The sequence below is a fragment of the Schistocerca serialis genome, chromosome 7 (genome assembly GCF_023864345.2).
Source record: "Schistocerca serialis cubense isolate TAMUIC-IGC-003099 chromosome 7, iqSchSeri2.2, whole genome shotgun sequence".
Lineage (NCBI taxonomy): Eukaryota > Metazoa > Arthropoda > Insecta > Orthoptera > Acrididae > Schistocerca > Schistocerca serialis.
The window spans coordinates 398,379,331-398,401,143 of record NC_064644.1 but is presented as its reverse complement, the minus strand read 5'-3'; positions in this window follow the sequence as shown (position 1 = coordinate 398,401,143).

Here is a 21,813-nt window from a genome sequence, read left to right as displayed (position 1 = left end):
GTCAAACGCTTTGAATTTTCGGCGCGGTTGCAACAGCTCATGGAAGAGGATGCGTTCAGTGCGAAACTTGTTTTCAGTGATGAAGCAACATTTTTTTCTTAATGGTGAAGTGAACAGACAATGTGCGAATCTGGGCGGTAGAGAATCCTCACGCATTCGTGCAGCAAATTCGTAATTCACCAAAAGTTAACGTGTTTTGTGCAATCTCACGGTTTAAAGTTTAAGGCCCCTTTTTCTTCTGCGAAAAAAACATTACAGGACACGTGTATCTGGACATGCTGGAAAATTGGCTCATTCCGCAACAGGAGACCGACAGCGCCGACTTCATCTTTCAACAGGATGGTGCTCCACCGCACTTCCACCATGATGTTCGGCATTTCTTAAACAGGAGATTGCAAAACCGATGGATCGGTCGTGGTGGAGATCATGATCAGCAATTCATGTCATGGCCTCCACAATCTCCCGACTTAACCCCATGCGATTTCTTTCTGTGGGGTTATGTGAAAGATTCAGTATTTAAACCTCCTCTACCAAGAAACGTGCCAGAACTGCGAGCTCGCATCAACGATGCTTTCGAACTCATTGATGGGGACATGCTGCGCCGAGTGTGGGAGGAACTTGATTATCGGCTTGATGTCTGCCGAATCACTAAAGGGGCACATATCGAACATTTGTGAATGCCTAAAAAAACTTTGAGTTTTTGTAAGTGTGTGCAAAGCATTGTGAAAATATCTCAAATAATAAAGTTATTGTAGAGCTATGAAATTGCTTCAGTCATTTGTAATAACCCTGTACTTATATATTTTGTGTAACTGATGTACTCTATTTGCTATATTGGTGATTGCTGTTTCTTTTTAGAGAGGAGAAAATGCCTCTATAATTTTATTTTTCGTAAGAGTTGGGGGAACAAGTCTCATCTATTAGTGAATTTTATGTCCAAACTTTTTTGTTAGGCTTTACCATGACTTATATAGAATGAAAGAAGTTTACAGTTAAAAGTAACATTTATTTCTGCAACATATATCGGAGGGTGAAACCTCCATCACGTGGATTAATAAGGCGTCTTTGTGGTGTCAAGACATCGGGGTAAACTTTGGCACTGTCTGTTGGACAGGATGACAGAGAGAGAGAGATGGAGGGGGGGGGGGGGGGGAGAGGAAGAGTGAGAGTGAAATAAATAAAATATAATACCCCACAGAAAAGACCAAAATTTAAGTGACCAAGGAAACTAATTTATATGAAGTGTTATTCATCATGACAATGGATTTATTGAAAAAAACAGACGTAATTTGACATTTAAATACAAAAATAAATAGAACGCACATCTATTTGAAACACACACATATGAAAACCGTGAAAGTACTAATGGCCAATTCAGCATGAGGGTTGGAACACTCTGCATCACACCTTCCCCTTTCTGTATCAATATTAATGCTACCAGAATGTTTCTATGTTGGGTGAAAAGAGTGTGAACCATGAAACTGTAATGGTATGTTACATGCATTAGGTGAACAGGTGCTGCTGGAGGTTGAAAGAACATGCTGCAGAGTGTGATAGAGAACCTGGAAAACTAACGTGCTGAGCTGCAAAGATGCTCACCATAAACAAATGTCTCATGAGTAGCCCCTGCTTGCCACCACTAATCTGCAAGTGTGTGACTAGTGCAGTCCTGGATGGGCTCAAATCATTGACTCCATTGCAATGGCCAGAACGTGGATGTATGCGCCTATTTCTATCCTCTTTCCATGTCATCCTTGCACTGACTCCCCTAGTTGGGGTCCTGTAACAAACTTCTTCCAAAATTCTCTCAAAACTACCTACTTTCCCAGGATACACACTACCAGTGGACACACAGCAGGCTCTCTGGGCCAACAGCATGAACATATACAGACGTGCAGTCTCCCTCCATAATATAGGCAAAATCACTCCCTGTAACAAAGGGGCTTGCTGCCAAAAATTACAAACACTCGTGGTACGTCTTCTGAAGTGACTGATTTCCAATGACAATGTTTTTTTTGTGTGGGAAGTTGCTGGGTACTGAAGAACTAAAGAGCTAAAAAAAAATACATTGGGTGTGCTGGTGACAGTGTCAAGCAGCAAGCAGTGTGGTGCCATTTCAGAGTGTGAGGAGAAATGTTTTAAGAGACATACACTTCAAAAAAGAAAGACTGTCAACGTCTATCTACCAGAGAACCAGGGTGATGCAAAATTTTTTGTCTGTGTACCTGCACCTCTCTACTCTCTGGAAACCATATAAACAGCATCCCCATGTCGCATCAGTTCTGGTCTGGGTGTGCACGTGCCTCATATATGCCAAATCAGCGAATGTCCAAAACTTTCCAAAAGATATACGTGTGGCAACACACCAAATCAACATAAACAGTAACATATTTGATAATACACTTACATAAGTTAAGCCATTATACACAGTTTGTGTCTTATATTAAATATGTATCAACTATGACATGTAAATCTGGGGCTGCAAGTACGCAGATAGTACTCAATGAGCATGAGCATGGTGGTAATAGTGTTGGTGTGAGTGTAAGTTAGTACCTTAGTCCATTCACACGATCGTAGGTACCAACTGTCGGTATAGCAGCGTTTATACATGCTTGCAATGTACTTAATTGTAACATCGCCTCTAAAGAGAATATAGCATAGCTATAGCCCATCATTATTTAAATTAAACATGATGTATCCACAATGAGATTTTTTGGCAGATTAAAATTGTGTGCCGGACCGAGACTCGAACTCGCGACCTTTGCCTTTCGCAGGCAAGTGCTCTACCAATTGAGCTACCCAAGCCTGACGTGTGACCCGTCCTCAGAGTTTCACTTCTGCCAGCACCTAGTCACCTACCTTCCAAACTTCACAGAAGCTCTTCTACGAAACTTGCAGAACTACTCATGGAAGAAAGGATATTGCGGAGAATGGCTTTGCCACAGCCTGGGTGATGTTTCCAGAATGAGATTTTCACTCTGCAGCGGAGTGTGCGCTGATATGAAACTTGCCCTCGAACGGTAAAGGTCCCGAGTTAGAGTCTCGGTCCGGCACAGTTTTAATCTGCCAGGAAGTTTTAAACATGATGTAACCTAACATGCTGAACAGAAGCTCAAACAAAATACAATCCAATGTACTAAGCAATACCTATCTGATTACCAGCATACTTTAAGTCAACGACATACATGACGATTCACACACGCTAAATCATCTACTGAATAACCTGAAAACATCTCTTTAACCACACAAACGACGACAAAAACAAAAAACAAGGTTTCACCTTAGACCTTCATGAGGAGAGTACATAGGATTTCATACACGCCGTTGTATTGTCATGGACTCAAAAATGAGAGGTTACATATCTTCCACAGATGAATACTCACAACATTCGTCAGGTTTTTTACCATCTCTTAGCACCTTATGCAGTTGAAATATTTCCCGGCACAAAATAATGGTGACAAAGCGAACAGATTACCTGTAATTTTCTATCCTCACATAGTCTGATACCAGTAACTGAAGTATGTGCATCAATTATACTGTACAAATTGGCAATGGATACACAATTAGACTTCGCATGCACAACATTGTCCATGATTACTGTATATTAGTAGATCGATAAGATAATTGTAGTTATTGGGTATGCTCTCCATGGTTCCTATTCTTGGTGGGAGAGTTCCTATGATAAAACAGGCAGGGTTGTTACTCACCATCGCTCACACTCTCCATGCAACATAACGTAATTCTCTGCGACTAAAAAGCCGATGGCCCCGCACATATACTGCGGCATGGGACTCTCGATAAATAACAACGTCTCATATAATGTCAGGCGCGCATCCACAGCATGGGTACAAAACGAACTCTTGCGCAAAAACAACTCTGGTACAATACATCTTAGGTATACCCAAACACAATGGCACAACAACAAAAGCACCAATGATGCTATTGACGAGCGAAAGGACAACGAAATCTTGGAAACATGAAGTAAACTAGACACCTGTAACCTGGGACAGCATTATAACTTCTCCCATGTAAGTGTTTGCCCAAAAAAAGAAAGCAGTGAACGCACATTTGTGTGATCAAGTCAGAAACAATTAGTTTCCAATATCATAATAACCAGTCTGCAGTACATCCATTAATCCTTCCTGCTGTAACATTGGGATTAACAGGAAGATTCAATGAGTGTATGTCTTGATTAGGTTCTTGCGACCTGCATAACATCGCATACAACTAAAAATAACAACATTCTGATGATGCTCGTTATTAACTAGAATGTAACCATGTATTAAGACCATCTAGGTATTCAGCTTCTTATTAAACCATAACATATAAACTGTAGTGTAATACTCCTAGCATAACTGAACCTATGTCCCTTTATTTTACTCAGTGTATGGTTTAATGTGACATGTGTGATGTACTCCAATAGATTCAAGGGGAGCACAATCCTCTAGACATGCGTAGGTCCAGTATAAATCGAGAATAATTTGTAACACAGTTGGTTTTGCCTAATTGAGAGCTGAAAACACGTTATCAGAACTTTCTGACCAATATGACCATTATGGAACATGCTTGCTCACACCTTCTCGTCCAACCGTTCCTTCCATTTCCTGGCTGCGATCTGGATCTTGTGGAGTGCTTCCCCACTCTCTTTTTGTGCTGCTCTCTTGGCCTTGGTGGGCAGTTGACAACTCCTGATATAAGATTTCTTGGCTAGCTGTTCCTTAATACTGTCACAGGATCCAGAATTTTGATACCATGGACCATTTCATTCATAATATCCTGGAAATCTCTCAGGAAAATATCCCGTCTAGTGTGCTACTTCGTGCAATATATTCCACACAAACTGCCTGGTTGTTTCATTATTTGTTCTGCTGGGTTTGAGGCTGGATGACATGAGGATATGTGTTATAGGTTCTATCCTGTGCCTCTTCAATGCAGCCTTCCATCTCTCGAATATAAACTAAGGACTGTTATCTGAAATTAGTCCTGTCTGTGGCAAGAAGTGCTTGGATAAAGCACTTGACACTGTCAAAGCTGGGGCCTTCTTCCATGACGTGAGACTGAGGAATTTAGATGTTAGCTCCACAACTACCATTACGTAGCTGAAACCTCTGTGTGTACATGCCAGATATCCCATTAAGTCAGTCGTGGCTAATTGTTTTAGTTTCTTGTGCATGATATGGTGCAACAGTGCCTGCATTGGTATCGTCGAGTGCTTTCCTGCCTGGTGGGTTTTACAAACAGACAAGACTCTCTGAAATCTTTCCTCCCAGTTATTAAATTAACAAGGCATCCTCTATTTTCTGGGTCCAGAATGAGCATAGCTGAGAAATGTGTGCCAGATGACTTCGTTGATCAGATCTTCCGGTTAATACAGGTGGCAAGACGAATCTCCCACATTGCTGCAGTGGAATAAAACTCCTTTGTGCAATAGATCTATCGAATGACTACTTGGCTTCGGTCTTTCAACTTAAGTTTCAATGCAAAAGCGCTGGATCCCTGCTTAGCTCTCTCCCATTGTTTTTTATGGATGTAAAATCCCATATCGCTAATCTCTTATGCATCAATTTTGCTGTCAATAGGAATTTCAGTGCTTTATGGTCTATGAAAATCCTCTCCTTTCTACCAAACAAAAAAGCCTAAACTTATGAAACCCCCAGACCACATCCAGAGCCTCCAACTTGGTGACTGAATGGTTCATCTCACACTTCGTTAAAATTCGGCTACCAAAAGCTATCGTTGCAAGCTCCCATTTGCTTCCTACTCTTGAGATACCACATATCCAATCCAGTATATTCACTGTCAGTGACCATACAGATGTCCTGCGATATATCGGCACTCTTATTAATGCTGACTTCATGTTCTGCCACGGCATCATAAGCCGATTTTAGCTGTTGGTTGTCAGAGTCGAGGTGTTACCAGTGTGTCTACATTTGTAAATCTTTTATAAAAATTAATTATTCTGAGGAGCTGTCATCACAAATTCTGAGAGGGTATCCATCTTATTTGAGTTCTGAGATGTCGCATCCTCTGTGATAATGTTCTGCAGAAATTTTACTCTAGAGGTCTGAAAGCAGGATTTTTCGATGTTAGCTGTGACATCGTGTTCTTTGAAAGTTCTTAGTTCTTCACTCACAAGTTGATTGTGATCCTCCCAACAGTTGATCCACATACAGTTTAAGAGCATCACTGAATATAGTCTACATCTACATGCAGATGACGATATATATAGCCACACAAATTAGTAACACCTGCCAAATCCTACGAATGCTCTGGATGCAGTTCTGTTTCCCAGAAACTGGATTATAAATCGATAAATGAGAAGGCATTGACTCCATGAAAATTTTGTAAAAGTTCTTCAAGTTTCTTGTGCCTATCTGCTTCCGAATCTATTATTGTGTTTATTTGTCATGAGTCTAAGACAGGGTGAATGGAACCGTCCTTCTCAGCCACCCTGAATGGCCTTTTATATGTCGACCTAATAGGTTAAATTACACCATCACCTAACACCCTGAGAATTTTGAGACCATCCTCTTAACATCCTATGAAGGTCGAGGAACACCTTCTACCTATAGGCGAATGGAATAGTTTATGGTGGCACGAATAACTTCTTTTGCTCTCGCACTCTGAATTCGTATAGGAAGCTCTTTCTGGTGCGGGGTATTGGCAAGATTACTTCCGCATTTTTCAACAAAAGTTTGATAATCCCTCTATCTTTGTAGGTCTAATACCATGCAGAATCCGTACCTTCTCTTCAATCCTGTCATTTATCTGAGTTTGTTCTCTTTTTCTTGGCCTTACCGTCTGGACCTGGCTTCGCACTCATCTTGACTTTAACATAACTCAGCTTTAAACAGTAGGCTGGAATATGTGTTTGGATAGTACCTTCTAAAGAGCGTATACAAATGACTGGACCCTTCTGCAGTGTGATCACCTCTTCCAAGGTCTAGTATTGCTTGGTTTTGGTTCAGAAAATTCATGCCAATGATCAGACTAATTGCCTAATTCGCCTCACGAATTCTAAACTATCCTGGAGATTTACATCTTAATATCTGCGTACTGATGCTCCTCTGATTCTTGGCTTCTTAAGCAGCAGTGTCGGCCAACGTCTATTTTCTGTATACCTTTGATACGCCCCTCCGATATGGTGGTGATACGGCTGCCGCTATCTAAAATACCCTTCAAATGAACTTCTCCTTCATGACTTGCCAGCTTTCGGCCACACACCGTCTTAGCCTCTGAGATGAGCAGAGTCCAGCCAGTGGAATAACTGGACCGTGTATTGTAGGCAGTTAGCTGCAGTCCAGTCGAACGCACTTCTTCATCAAAAGTAGCACTAGAAGCAATCAGGCTGATGGGAGTGCCTAAGGCTTTTAGCAATGCCTCAAGAGAAAACGTCCATTCATCCCACATCTGGTGATTATAGCCATAAAGTAAACGCCCTGACAGACCTATGTTCGACCATTACTGGTAACGTGCTCTCGAAAATTAACAGCTGGCCGGAGTGGTCGAGCGGTTTTAGGCGCTACAGTCTGGAACCGCATGACCGCTACGGTCACAGGTTAGAATCTTGCCTCGGGCATGGATGTGTGTGATGTCCTTAGGTTAGTTAGGTTTAAGTAGTTCTAAGTTCTAGGGGACTGATGACATCAGAAGTTAAGTCCCATAGTTCTCAGAGCCATTTGAACCATTGAAAATTAACACACACTGCCGCATGTTAAAAACCATATCTGCGAAGTCGGAGCACTTCCAGCAACTGAGATATATATGGCTAGGTACCAAAACTGGCAACAAGTATCAGTAACTTCAATACATTAATCTACATCTACATCTACATGATTACTCTGCAATTCACATTTAAGTGCTTGTCAGAGGGTTCATCGAACCACAATCATACTATCTCCCTACCATTCCACTCCCGAACAGCGCGCGGGAAAAACGAACACCTAAACCTTTCTGTTCGAGCTCTGTTTTCTCTTATTTTATTTTGATGATCATTCCTACCTATGTAGGTTGGGCTCAACAAAATATTTTCGCATTCGGAAGAGAAAGTTGGTGACTGAAATTTCGTAAATAGATCTCGCCGCGACGAAAAACGTCTTTGCTTTAATGACTTCCATCCCAACTCGCGTATCATATCTGCCTCACTCTCTCCCCTATGACGTGATAATACAAAACGAGCTGCCCTTTTTTGCACCCTTTCGATGTCCTCCGTCAATCCCACCTGCTAAGGATCCCACACCGCGCAGCAATATTCTAACAGAGGACGAACGAGTGTAGTGTAAGCTGTCTCTTTAGTGGACTTGTTGCATCTTGCAAGTGTCCTGCCAATGAAACGCAACCTTTGGCTCGCCTTCCCCACAATATTATCTACGTGGTCTTTCCAACTGAAGTTGTTCGTAATTTTAACACCTAGGTACTTAGTTCAATTGACAGCTTTGAGAATTGTACTATTTATCGAGTAATCGAATCCAACGGATTTCTTTTGGAACTCATGTGAATCACCTCACACTTTTCGTTATTTAGCGTCAACTGCCACCTGCCTCACCATACAGGAATCTTTTCTAAATCGCTTTGCAACTGATACTGGTCTTCGGATGACCTTACTAGACGGTAAATTACAGCATCATCTGCGAACAACCTAAGAGAACTGCTCAGATTGTCACCCAGGTCATTTACATAGATCAGGAACAGTAGAGGTCCCAGGACGCTTCCCTGGGGAACACCCGATATCACTTCAGTTTTACTCGATGATTTGCCGTCTATTACTACGAACTGCGACCTCCCTGACAGGAAATCACGAATCCAGAGCTTTCCGGAAATCCAGAAATACGGAATCAACTTGACATCCCCTGTCGATAGCGGCCATTACTTCGTGCGAATAAAGAGCTAGCTGCGTTGCACAAGAACGATGTTTTCTGAAACCGTGCTGATTACGTATCAATAGTTCGTTCCCTTCGAGGTGATTCATAATTTCTGAATGCAGCACATGCTCCAAAACCCTACTGCAAACCGACTTCAATGATACAGGTCTGTAGTTCGAAGGATTACTCCTACTACCCTTCTTAAACAGTGGTGCGCCCTGCGCAATTTTCCAATCTGTAGCGTTCTCGCTTCCCACGCCCGGGTTCCCGGGTTCGGTTCTCGGCGGGGTCAGGGATTTTCTCTGCCTCGTGATGACTGGGTGTTGTGTGATGTCTTTAGGTTAGTTAGGATTAAGTAGTTCTAAGTTCTAGGGGACTGATGACCATAGATGTTAAGTCCCATAGTGCTCAGAGCCATTTGACCCATTTTGACCCAATCTGTAGGTACAGATCTATCGGTGAGCGAGCGGTTGTATATGATTGGTAAGTAGGGAGCTATTGTATCAGCGTAACTGAAAGGAACCTAATCGGTATACAATCTGGACCTGAAGACTTGCCCGAATCAAGCGATTTGAGTTGCTTCGCAACCCCTAAGGTATCTACTTCTAAGAAACTCATGCTAGCAGCTGTTCGTGTTTCAAATTCTGGAATATTCCATTCGTCTTCCCTGGTGAAGGAATTTCAGAAAACTGCGTTCAATAACTCCGCTTTAGCGGCACAGTCGTCGATAACAGTACCATCGGCACTGCGCAGCGAAGGTATTGACTGCGTCTTCCCGCTTGTGTACTTTACATACGACCAGAATTTCTTCGGATTTTCTGCCAAATTTCGAGACAATGTTTCATTGTGGAATCTATTAAAGGCATCTCGCATTGAAGTCCGTGCCAAATTTCTCGCGTCTGTAAATTTTAGCCAATCTTCGGGATTTCGCGTTCTTCTGAACTTCGCATGCTTTTTCCGTTGCCCCTGCAACAGCGTTAGGACCTGTTTTGTGTACCATAGGGGATCAGTTCCATCTCTTACCAATTTATGAGGTATGAATCTCTCAATTGCTGTTGCTACTATATCTTTGAATTTGAGCCACATCTCGTCTACATTTGCATAGTCAGTTCGGAAGGAATGGAGATTGTCTCTTAGGAAGGTTTCTAGTAACACTTTATCCGCTTTTTTAAATAAAATTATTTTGCGTTTGTTTGCGGTGGATTTGGAAGAAACGGTATTGAGCCTAGCTACAACGACCTTGTGATCACTAATCCCTGTATCAGTCATGATTCTCTCTATTAGCTCTGGATGGTTTGTGGCTAAGAGGTCAAGTGTGTTTTCGCAACCTTTTACAATTCGCGTGGGTTCGTGGACTAACTGCTCGAAATAATTTTCGGAGAAAGCATTTAGGACAATCTCGGAAGATGTTTTCTGCCTACCACCGGTTTTGAACAAGTATTTTTGCCAACATATCGAGGGAAGGTTGAGGTCCCCACCAACTATAACCGTATGAGTGGGGTATTTATTTGTTACGAGACTCGAATTTTCTCTGAACTGTTCAGCAACTATATCATCGGTGTCTGGGGGTCGGTAGAAGGAGCCAATTATTAAATTAGTTCGGCTGTTAAGTATAACCTCCACCCATACCAATTCGCACGGAGTATCTACTTCGACTTCACTACAAGATAAACCACTACTGACAGACACAAACACTCCACCACCAATTATGCCTAATCTGTCTTTCCTGAACACCGTCTGAGACTTCGTAAAAATTTCTGCAGAACTTATTTCAGGCTTTAGCCAGTTTTCTGTGCCTATAACGATTTCAGCTTCTGTGCTTTCTATTAGCGCTTGAAGCTCAGGAACTTTCCCAGCACAACTACAACAATTTACAACTACAATTCCGATTGTTCCTTGATCCAAGCACGTCCTGTATTTGCCATGCACCCTTTGAGATTGCAGCCCTCCCCGTACTTTCCCGAGGCCTTCTAACCTAAAAAAACCGCCAAGTCCACGCCGTACAGCCTCCGCTACGCGTGCGGCCGCCAGCTGAGTGTAGTGAACTCCTGACCTATTCAGCGGAACCCGCGGAATCAACAGAACAGGGTAGTTTCTAAAGGGCGTGTGCATAACTATAGGAACTTGTGTGGCACTACAGCACTACAGCCTTAGCACGAATTCGGAAATAGGGTATGAAGGAGATTAATACTACGCCTTTACTGCATTTATTGCTAGAAGCGGTTTATATAGAGTGGCTCAATTAGCAAAAACACGAACGAGAAACAAAAAATTGCAAAGTGTGTTCGTCTTCCCAGCACTATGTATGAGGACATTTACATCTAAGTCGTTAATTAAGAGCCGATATTATAGTTCACGAAAATATGGTAAGTGGTGTAACATCTTCGTGAAGGAATAATAAACAGCCAACCAGTTACAAAATGGAAGGTTTATTTTCTATACATATACGGTTGTTGACGTGCTGCATGATGTTAAAGATTTGTTTATTTAAACCCCTTAACAATGGTTCCAATGTTCACAAAAAAGTCTTATTCGGAAGGAAAATAGTGACAACGTAAATAGGTTAACAGTAAATGTGTATATATAACACAGCAACAATTATAACTAGTTACGAATACAAAAATTTCACAAGCTACGACTTGGTCGCAGATGAAAACAGTGCTCCAGGAAGTGTAGAACAAATTTCTTTTATTTCCGCCAATTTTGGTCCTTCGATTACCAATTTCAGTCAGCAATGACCATCTTCAGATCCTCAGGATATCGTGGGAAATATAGTAGAACCAGTGGCGGCTGCTGTGGCACATGAGCACATGAGCTCCCTAACTTTTGACACCTTGCGTATTTATTGGTTATTTTTCTTTGAATGCTGTTAAACGTAATGTAGATGCGGTAATCTGAAATACACAGCACTAAATATACTGCTCTGTGCTACATATTGCTCCTCTAGACTCGGTGAAACTTGGCGTAAAGGACGCAAGCACACCTTCAGTTGTGCACATTTAAAGCAGCTTCTGCGCATGCGTGACTGGCGTGACGTAATTGGCATACAGGTCAAATACATACGGATTTGATAAATAATTTACACGGTTCACAGCGTGCCCTGCTAGCCCTTACCACACAACTACAAGTTTACGCCAATGCCACCAGGTGGTAGCACATTGCAACAGACTTCTATCGACATTCGCTTGGCATAAATCCCGCTAGGCGGTAGTACACACCACAGATATGCAAATTCACTCTCCACATAGTAAAATTAGATCGGACATCAGTATATGCTATAGTTATACTGAAAGAAAAACCTATTTTTGCAATTCTGAATGAGACATATTATATTAAGTTTTGGTTTTTATCATAGAGTAATCCATTTGAGGCGCTGAGAACCATAAAGCACTTAATCGTCAACTGTGAGACTGTAGCATTTATTCATACTTCTGACACCTCTGTTGATGCTGTGGTCATCTCCGGCGTTGCCTCGCAACGAGTACCGCCCTTCGATTCGTGCCTGTCACTAATCGAAGTGTTAGGGTTGCAGGTGCCAGCCAGCCATCCAGCAGCAGTCCAGCCGAGCAGCAGCGGTCCAGCCGAGCAGCAGCAGCAGCAGCGGTCGCAGCGGTCCAGCCAGCCAGCTGCTGCGGCGTTCCTGCCTGCCGTCACCAGCGCCAGCGCCAGCAGCGTGGGACTCTGGTCCTCGTCTTCGTCCGTCCCCGGTTTTTTCCTCTCCTTTTCGTCCTGTGCTGTTTTAGTTCATCCCTGTCGTCATGTCAGCTCCCACCACCACTGCCACTACTACCACCACTGCCATAGTGTATACTTCGCCCTCCGCCGCCACCACCACCATTACATGGTGTGTCCAGTCGCCCCCCCTTTCCATCCCTCCTCTTCTAACTCTCCCTTCGCCCTCGCTCTTTGTCGCCCCTTCTCCAGCTTCTTCCTCCCGCTCCTCTCCCTCTGATCGTTTCCCCCCACTCCCCCAGCCTGTCACTGCAGCTCCAGCTAGGGTGGTGGCCTGTCGGGCCACTGCCCATGCCCAGCTCTCCCCATCGCCTTCGCCATCACCGCCACCACCGTCGCCGTCGCTGTCGCCGTCGCCTTCGCCGTCACCATCTCCGGCGCCGACTACTGCGTCCACACCAGGACCTGCCACTTCCCGCCACCTCCCTATAGCTCCCATCCCTCATGTCACCACCCACCCTTCCACCGCCGTTAAACGCCCTAGTGGCGCCACCACCTCCTCCGCTCCCAAAAAGGCCCTGCCACGTCCTCCTTCCCCCCCCCCCCAGGATGCCATGGATGTCTCCCCACCTGGCCCTGCTCCCTCCGCCTCCTCCTCCTCCTCCCCTCCCTCTTCCTACAAGTACGTCCTCTCTCGTCCCGATCCTTCCCTCCTCGAGACCCGGAACCTCTCCCTCCTTCTCCACCAACACTTTTCTGGAGCCCCCATTTCCCTCCTCACTCCCAGAAGAGACTTAGTTCTCATCTCATCCACCAGCCCCACCTTCCATACTGACATCCTCTCCCGTGTCCCCATCACCCATTTCGGCCCTAATACCTCCCTCACCCCTGCTCCGTCCCCATCTCCTACCCACCAACCCCAACCCCCATGTCGCCCGCCGACCCTCACGGCCGTGATCACTCGGATAAGTCTGACGATCACAGAGGAGGAGGTGTTGGCGGAGCTCAAGGCGCATCCCTCGCAAGAGGTGCGGGCGGTCCGCCGCATCTTTAACTCCGCTGGCCCCACCCGCCTTATGTGGGTTTTCTCAGAGGACGCCCACTCCATTGACTGCCTTCTGAAGGAGGGTGCCCTCCTCTTCCACCAGAGATACAAGGTTGACCCCTCCCGTTCCCCTCCTCAATCCCGCCAGAGAGGTGTCTGTGCTACAACGCACACACAACAGCTGAGTGCTGCGAGGCCCCCACCTGCCCACATTGTAAACAAGTGCATTTCCTCCAGCAGTGCCCTAACCTTCAGTCCCCTCCCTCCTGTAATATCTGCAATCTCCCACATCCCACCTACTCCCAAAAACGTAAGGCCCGACCCCCTCCAACCACCCTGAACTCACTGTCCCTTTCTGCCCTCTGGATGCCCCCACCCCTCCTGGCAATTCCCTTCATCCCCCTCCCACTGCTGAGGACATCATCAGGTTCATCACCATTGTACTGCAAAATGTCCACCCATTCCAGCGCCCTCAGACCCTCCAACAGATATCCCTCGCCGCCCGTTCCGTCTTTCACCTAAAAATGTATGTCACCTACTCCCACAACCAGGCCCATTTCACCTGCTCCCATCTCGACACCCTCATCTAAATCCCTGTCATGGCGCGACAGCACCGTATCCTGTTCAACAACATTCGTTCCCTTCCCGTCAACAAGAACCTCTTCATGCACACCCTTGCAACCTACAGTGTGGATGCCTTCCTCCTCAATGAAACCTTCCTCCAACCCCACCACACCATCCACACTTCGCCCTACCTTCTCCACCACTCCGATAATCCCCTCCCAATTGCGCGTGGCGGAGTTGCCATTGGTCACCACCGCCAGATCCCGGTTCGGCTCCAACCACTCCTTCCCGACCCCACCGAGCACCTGATCCTTAGTCTCTTCTTTCCCGGCCTTACCGTCACCTGCGCCACCATCTATGTCCGCCCTAACACCCCTATTCCTTTCGACTTCCTCTCCCACATTGATCGTACCTTCTCCTCCTACGTGATCGCCGCCGACCTCAACATCCATAGTTGTTCCGCCACCCAGTTACGGCAGTGGCATCGGTTCCTCTCCACCCTCCAAGGCGACCTCACCCCCATTCCCCAGCACACCCGCCCCGAATCCATCTCCACTCCCGATGTCATCCTCTCCTCCCCCAACCTCCTTGGCTGCATAACGGTGGATGTCCTGGACCCCATTGGTAGTGATCATCTCCCTGTCCTCCTCACCGTTTCAGACGGTCGTCGCCTCCACCCCAACCCCCATCATGACCCTTCCCCGAAGTATGTCCATGATTATTCCCGTGCCGACTGGAATGCCTATTGGGATACCCTCTCCACCCAGGTCGATGGCCACCCCTTTACCTACCACGACCCTGATGATATTACCCATGCCGCCTCCTTTCTCCAGCAGACCTTGTCTGAGGCCATGCTGGCCCACGTCCCTTCTGTCGCCATCCACCCCCACCGTCCTACCTTACCCCCACAGGCCATCCTCCTCCTCTGTGAATCCCACCATCTCTACTGCGCCTTCCTTCGCACGCGTGACCCGGACACACTACGACGCCACCGGCAACTCCATAGACACATCCGTAACTTGGTCGCGGCTAAGAAATGACATGACTGGCGACAGACATGCACCCGCTTAAACCCCACCCATCCTATCAACTCGTCCAAGTACTGGTCAGCCTTCTGCCACCTACCGGATCTAAACCTCCTCTACTATCCTCTCCTTCATGACAACCAACCCTTCCCTGACGCCAGTAGTAAGGCCAATCACTTTGCTTCCTACCTCTCCGATGTCTTTACCATTCCTGACGATCCCCAGTTCGATTAGTCCCTCTTCCCAGATGTCCGCGATCGAACTGACACTTCTGTCCCTCCCCTCGCCCCTGGGTTCCAGTACTTTGACAACATTGCACAGACAGGACTCAATGCCCCTATCACTACACAGGATCTCATTGCTACACTCTGCACGAAACGCAACACCGCTCCTGGCCATGACCGTGTCACCTATCGTCACCTTTGTGAAGCTCCTGCCTCTTTCCTCTCCACCCTGGCCAGGCTCTACAATGTAGTCCTGTCCACCGGCTACTACCCCGACCTGTGGAGGAAAACCCCCCACATCCTGATGTTCCTGAACCCGATAAACCGCCATCCGCTGTCTCCTTCTACTGTCCCATCAGCCTTACCTCGGTCTTCAGCAAGGTCCTGGTATCCATCGCCGGCCGAAGTGGCTGTGCGGTTAAAGGCGCTGCAGTCTGGAACCGCAAGACCGCTACGGTCGCAGGTTCGAATCCTGCCTCGGGCATGGAAGTTCGTGATGTCCTTAGGTTAGTTAGGTTTAACTAGTTCTAAGTTCTAGGGGACTAATGACCTCAGCAGTTGAGTCCCATAGTGCTCAGAGCCATTTGAACCATTTGGAATCCATCCTCACCTGACGCATCCACCAGCATCTCCGCCAGCACCGCCTCCTTCCTGTTACCCAGTGTGGCTTTCGGCCATCCCTCTCTTCCGATAACCTTCTCCTTCACCTCACTCATCTCCTTTCCGAACAGCTTGATTCCCGTCGTTCTGCTATCTTCCTCTCCCTTGACCTTGAACGAGCCTATGACCGCATGTGGCATTCCAGTCTCCTCTTCAAGCTCCAAACCTTTGCCCTTCCTATTAACTACATCCGTCTGATCGGCTCCTTTCTTTCCCACCATCCTTCATATGTCACCATTCACAACCTGGATTCCTACACCTTTTTCCCCTCCACCAGTGTGCCCCAGGGTTCCGTCCTCTCCCCTCTTCTGTACCTCTTGTATATGGCGGACATGCCGCCGCCTTCACCCCCCATTCACCTTCTCCAGTATGCCCATGACACTGCCTTCCTTGCCCTTCCCCCACCTTGCAGCGCTCCAAACACCTTCTCCAATCCCATCTTGACCAGTTCACCACTTGGTGCAACCAGTGGTTACTTGAGGTCAATCCTGCCAAATCCCAGGCGATCATAGTAGGCAAAACCACTCCTTCCTTCCGCCTCCTCGATTTCTACATCACCATCTATGGCCGTCCTATCGCCCTCACCCCCACCCTTAAGTACCTTGGTGTCACCCTTGACCGTCGCCTCTCCTGGACCCCCCACCTCTGGACGATCCAAGCCAAGGCGAGCTCCCGCCTCTGTCTCCTCAAACTCCTCTCTGGCTGAACTTGGGGTCTGGACCCCTCTACCATCCTCCATACCTATAAATCCCTCATTCGCCCTATTACGCCCACACTGCCTGGACCTCTGCTCCCCCTACCTTTTACAAATCCCTTCAGATCCTGGAACGCCATGCTCTTTGCCTCGCCTATCGCATCCGTCTCCCCTCCCCCACGCGGATCCTGTACGACCTAATTCCCTTCCCCCACCTCCTCATCTTCCTCGAACGGATACGGATCCTCTACACCTCCCGAAAACTCGATCCTCATCCGCTGGTCTCTCCTCTCCTCCCCCGTCCGCAGCCGCGCCTGTACTTCAATGTCCCACCTGCTCTCCATCTCTCCACTCTCCATACCCTCTCCCAAGGTGGCTTCCGCCAGCTCCCCCTCCCTGATGATGCCCTCCTCCCCTCCATCTACTCCTCCTACCAACTTTGATCCTCCCTCCCTCTTCCTGTGTTTGTTTCCTTTGGGCACCCTCTCTCCCTTCTCACCCCCTTCAATCCCTCCTCCCTTTCACCCGACTCCTCCCCCCGGGCTTCCCCTACCCCCGTCCCTCTACTCCTCCTCCCATCTCCTCTGCCATTGGCATCTCTGCTCTCCCCTCTCCCTCCCCCTCACCCCTCTTCACCCCTTGGCAGGTCCCCGGACTCGCACACATTACGTGGACATTCGCGCGCCGGAGATCATCGCCATCAGTTTCTCGTGTGTGTGCCGTCGTGTTTGTGTTAGTGTTCACCGTCACACTACTACGTTCACCTGTGCCGTCGAATCATCAATGTTTGTGCGCCGTGCCAACGTGTTCCAGTGTAATTTTTCATCGAGTGTGAACCGCTCCGCGTTTTGTATTTTTGTATGTCTACTGTTTTTTACCCGTCACTCTAACTACACTCCTGGAAATGGAAAAAAGAACACATTGACACCGGTGTGTCAGACCCACCGTACTTGCTCCGGACACTGCGAGAGGGCTGTACAAGCAATGATCACACGCACGGCACAGCGGACACACCAGGAACTGCGGTGTTGGCCGTCGAATGGCGCTAGCTGCGCAGCATTTGTGCACCGCCGCCGTCAGTGTCAGCCAGTTTGCCGTGGCATACGGAGCTCCATCGCAGTCTTTAACACTGGTAGCATGCCGCGACAGCGTGGACGTGAACCGTATGTGCAGTTGACGGACTTTGAGCGAGGGCGTATAGTGGGCATGCGGGAGGCCGGGTGGACGTACCGCCGAATTGCTTAACACGTGGGGCGTGAGGTCTCCACAGTACATCGATGTTGTCGCCAGTGGTCGGCGGAAGGTGCACGTGCCCGTCGACCTGGGACCGGACCGCAGCGACGCACGGATGCACGCCAAGACCGTAGGATCCTACGCAGTGCCGTAGGGGACCGCACCGCCACTTCCCAGCAAATTAGGGACACTGTTGCTCCTGGGGTATCGGCGAGGACCATTCGCAACCGTCTCCATGAAGCTGGGCTACGGTCCCGCACACCGTTAGGCTGTCTTCCACTCACGCCCCAACATCGTGCAGCCCGCCTCCAGTGGTGTCGCGACAGGCGTGAATGGAGGGACGAATGGAGACGTGTCGTCTTCAGCGATGAGAGTCGCTTCTGCCTTGGTGCCAATGATGGTCGTATGCGTGTTTGGCGCCGTGTAGGTGAGCGCCACAATCAGGACTGCATACGACCGAGGCACACAGGGCCAACACCCGGCATCATGGTGTGGGGAGCGATCTCCTACACTGGCCGTGCACCACTGGTGATCGTCGAGGGGACACTGAATAGTGCACGGTACATCCAAACCGTCATCGAACCCATCGTTCTACCATTCCTAGACCGGCAAGGGAACTTGCTGTTCCAACAGGACAATGCACGTCCGCATGTATCCCGTGCCACCCAACGTGCTCTAGAAGGTGTAAGTCAACTACCCTGGCCAGCAAGATCTCCGGATCTGTCCCCCATTGAGCATGTTTGGGACTGGATGAAGCGTCGTCTCACGCGGTCTGCACGTCCAGCACGAACGGTGGTCCAACTGAGGCGCCAGGTGGAAATGGCATGGCAAGCCGTTCCACAGGACTACATCCAGCATCTCTACGATCGTCTCCATGGGAGAATAGCAGCCTGCATTGCTGTGAAAGGTGGATATACACTGTACTTGTGCCGACATTGTGCATGCTCTGTTGCCTGTGTCTATGCGCCTGTGGTTCTGTCAGTGTGATCATGTGATGTATCTGACCCCAGGAATGTGTCAATAAAGTTTCCCCTTCCTGAGACAATGAATTCACGGTGTTCTTATTTCAATTTCCAGGAGTGTATTAATGTATCTTCTTTCTGTTTTTTCTCATTGGAAAATCGAAGGCTGAAGAGCAGCGTACGATGCTGCTGCCAGTCTAACTATGTATTTGTATAGGTATGAAAATTACAATAAAGGAAAAAAAAGATGTAGTGGTGTGTCAAGTTTATACACTCCTGGAAATTGAAATAAGAACACCGTGAATTCATTGTCCCAGGAAGGGGAAACTTTATTGACACATTCCTGGGGTCAGATACATCACATGATCACACTGACAGAACCACAGGCACATAGACACAGGCAACAGAGCATGCACAACGTCGGCACTAGTACAGTGTATATCCACCTTTCGCAGCAATGCAGGCTGCTATTCTCCCATGGAGACGATCGTAGAGATGCTGGATGTAGTCCTGTGGAACGGCTTGCCATGCCATTTCCACCTGGCGCCTCAGTTGGACCAGCGTTCGTGCTGGACGTGCAGACCGCATGAGACGACGCTTCATCCAGTCCCAAACATGCTCAATGGGGGACAGATCCGGAGATCTTGCTGGCCAGGGTAGTTGACTTACACCTTCTAGAGCACGTTGGGTGGCACGGGATACATGCGGACGTGCATTGTCCTGTTGGAACAGCAAGTTCCCTTGCCGGTCTAGGAATGGTAGAACGATGGGTTCGATGACGGTTTGGATGTACCGTGCACTATTCAGTGTCCCCTCGACGATCACCAGTGGTGTACGGCCAGTGTAGGAGATCGCTCCCCACACCATGATGCCGGGTGTTGGCCCTGTGTGCCTCGGTCGTATGCAGTCCTGATTGTGGCGCTCACCTGCACGGCGCCAAACACGCATACGACCATCATTGGCACCAAGGCAGAAGCGACTCTCATCGCTGAAGACGACACGTCTCCATTCGTCCCTCCATTCACGCCTGTCGCGACACCACTGGAGGCGGGCTGCACGATGTTGGGGCGTGAGCGGAAGACGGCCTAACGGTGTGCGGGACCGTAGCCCAGCTTCATGGAGACGGTTGCGAATGGTCCTCGCCGATACCCCAGGAGCAACAGTGTCTCTAATTTGCTGGGAAGTGGCGGTGCGGTCCCCTACGGCACTGCGTAGGATCCTACGGTCTTGGCGTGCATCCGTGCGTCGCTGCGGTCCGGTCCCAGGTCGACGGGCACGTGCACCTTCCGCCGACCACTGGCGACAACATCGATGTACTGTGGAGACCTCACGCCCCACGTGTTGAGCAATTCGGCGGTACGTCCACCCGGCCTCCCGCATGCCCACTATACGCCCTCGCTCAAAGTCCGTCAACTGCACATACGGTTCACGTCCACGCTGTCGCGGCATGCTACCAGTGTTAAAGACTGCGATGGAGCTCCGTATGCCACGGCAAACTGGCTGACACTGACGGCGGCGGTGCACAAATGCTGCGCAGCTAGCGCCATTCGACGGCCAACACCGCGGTTCCTGGTGTGTCCGCTGTGCCGTGCGTGTGATCATTGCTTGTACAGCCTTCTCGCAGTGTCCGGAGCAAGTATGGTGGGTCTGACACACCGGTGTCAATGTGTTCTCTTTTCCATTTCCAGGAGTGTATGTACTGTGGTCCACATTGCGTATTGTATGTATATAAGGGGCGTTCCGAAACGAACGAGCCGGAGGCATTACTACGGAAACCCGTACCTGTGTGTTAGAAGTATTGTTGAGACACTTGTCCTATTGTGACACAAGGCGGTGAATGGCTGTCTCAAATAATTCCCGGTGCTGCGATGTTAACCAGTTCCGCCCTCCGCCACACACCGTTGGGTGGCTTGCGGAGTATCAATGTAGATGTAGATGTACAGCTGGACGTTGTCGTCCGAGGTGAATCGTGTGCCCTGCGGAGCCTTTTTAAGGGGATCAAAATGGCGTAATCACAGGGAGAGAGGTCCGGACTGTATGGAGGGTGGCCGAGAACCTCCCATTTGAATTTCTGCAGGAGTGCCGCGACTGTGTTGGCCGTATGAGGCTTTACTTTGTCGTGGAGCAAAATGACCTCACGGGTGAGATTGCCTGGTCGTTTTGATTCGATCGCTGGACGAAGGGTGGTCAAGGTTTGCGAGTAACGCTGGGCATTCACTGTTGTTCCATGCTGCAGGAAGTGAATCAGAAGGGGGCCATATTGGTCAAGGAAGAACAGCAGCAAACGATTCATCTCCGGCGACGACTTCCAGCTGTATGCGTAGAACTAGTTAACATTGCAGCCCCAGGAATTTTATGAGACAACCGTTCTCCGCCTTGTGTAACAGTGGGACAAGTGTCTCAACAGACAGGGTCAATACTTCTAACATACAAGTACTGGTTTCCGTAATTATGCCTCCGGCTCGTTTCTTTTTGAACGCCCCTTATAACATTCACGAAAAGCTGTCTCACTGATTTCTCTGATATTCACTTAAATATGGCTGTGGGGGGGGGGGGGGGGGAGGGGGAGTCGAAGACCTTGTATTTTTGTCTCTAATGGCTCTCAGCGCCTCATTGGTGTTCTAGTCAAGTGACCTTGCTGGTAGGTAGTTCTACTTGAGTTTAATCATTTCCACAAATTGCAGTTTGTGAATGGAGTTTTCTTGTGGGTGTCAACATGAACTCTGTTGAATATGTATTAAGCGCTAACAGAAAAGAAAATTACCAGGAAAAGTTAGCCGCAAAGAGACTAGGGCACTCCAGACCAGAGAGTAAGTGACGAAATCAAATAAGCATGATTACAGACGAACATTTAACAAAGAAGTGTATAATAA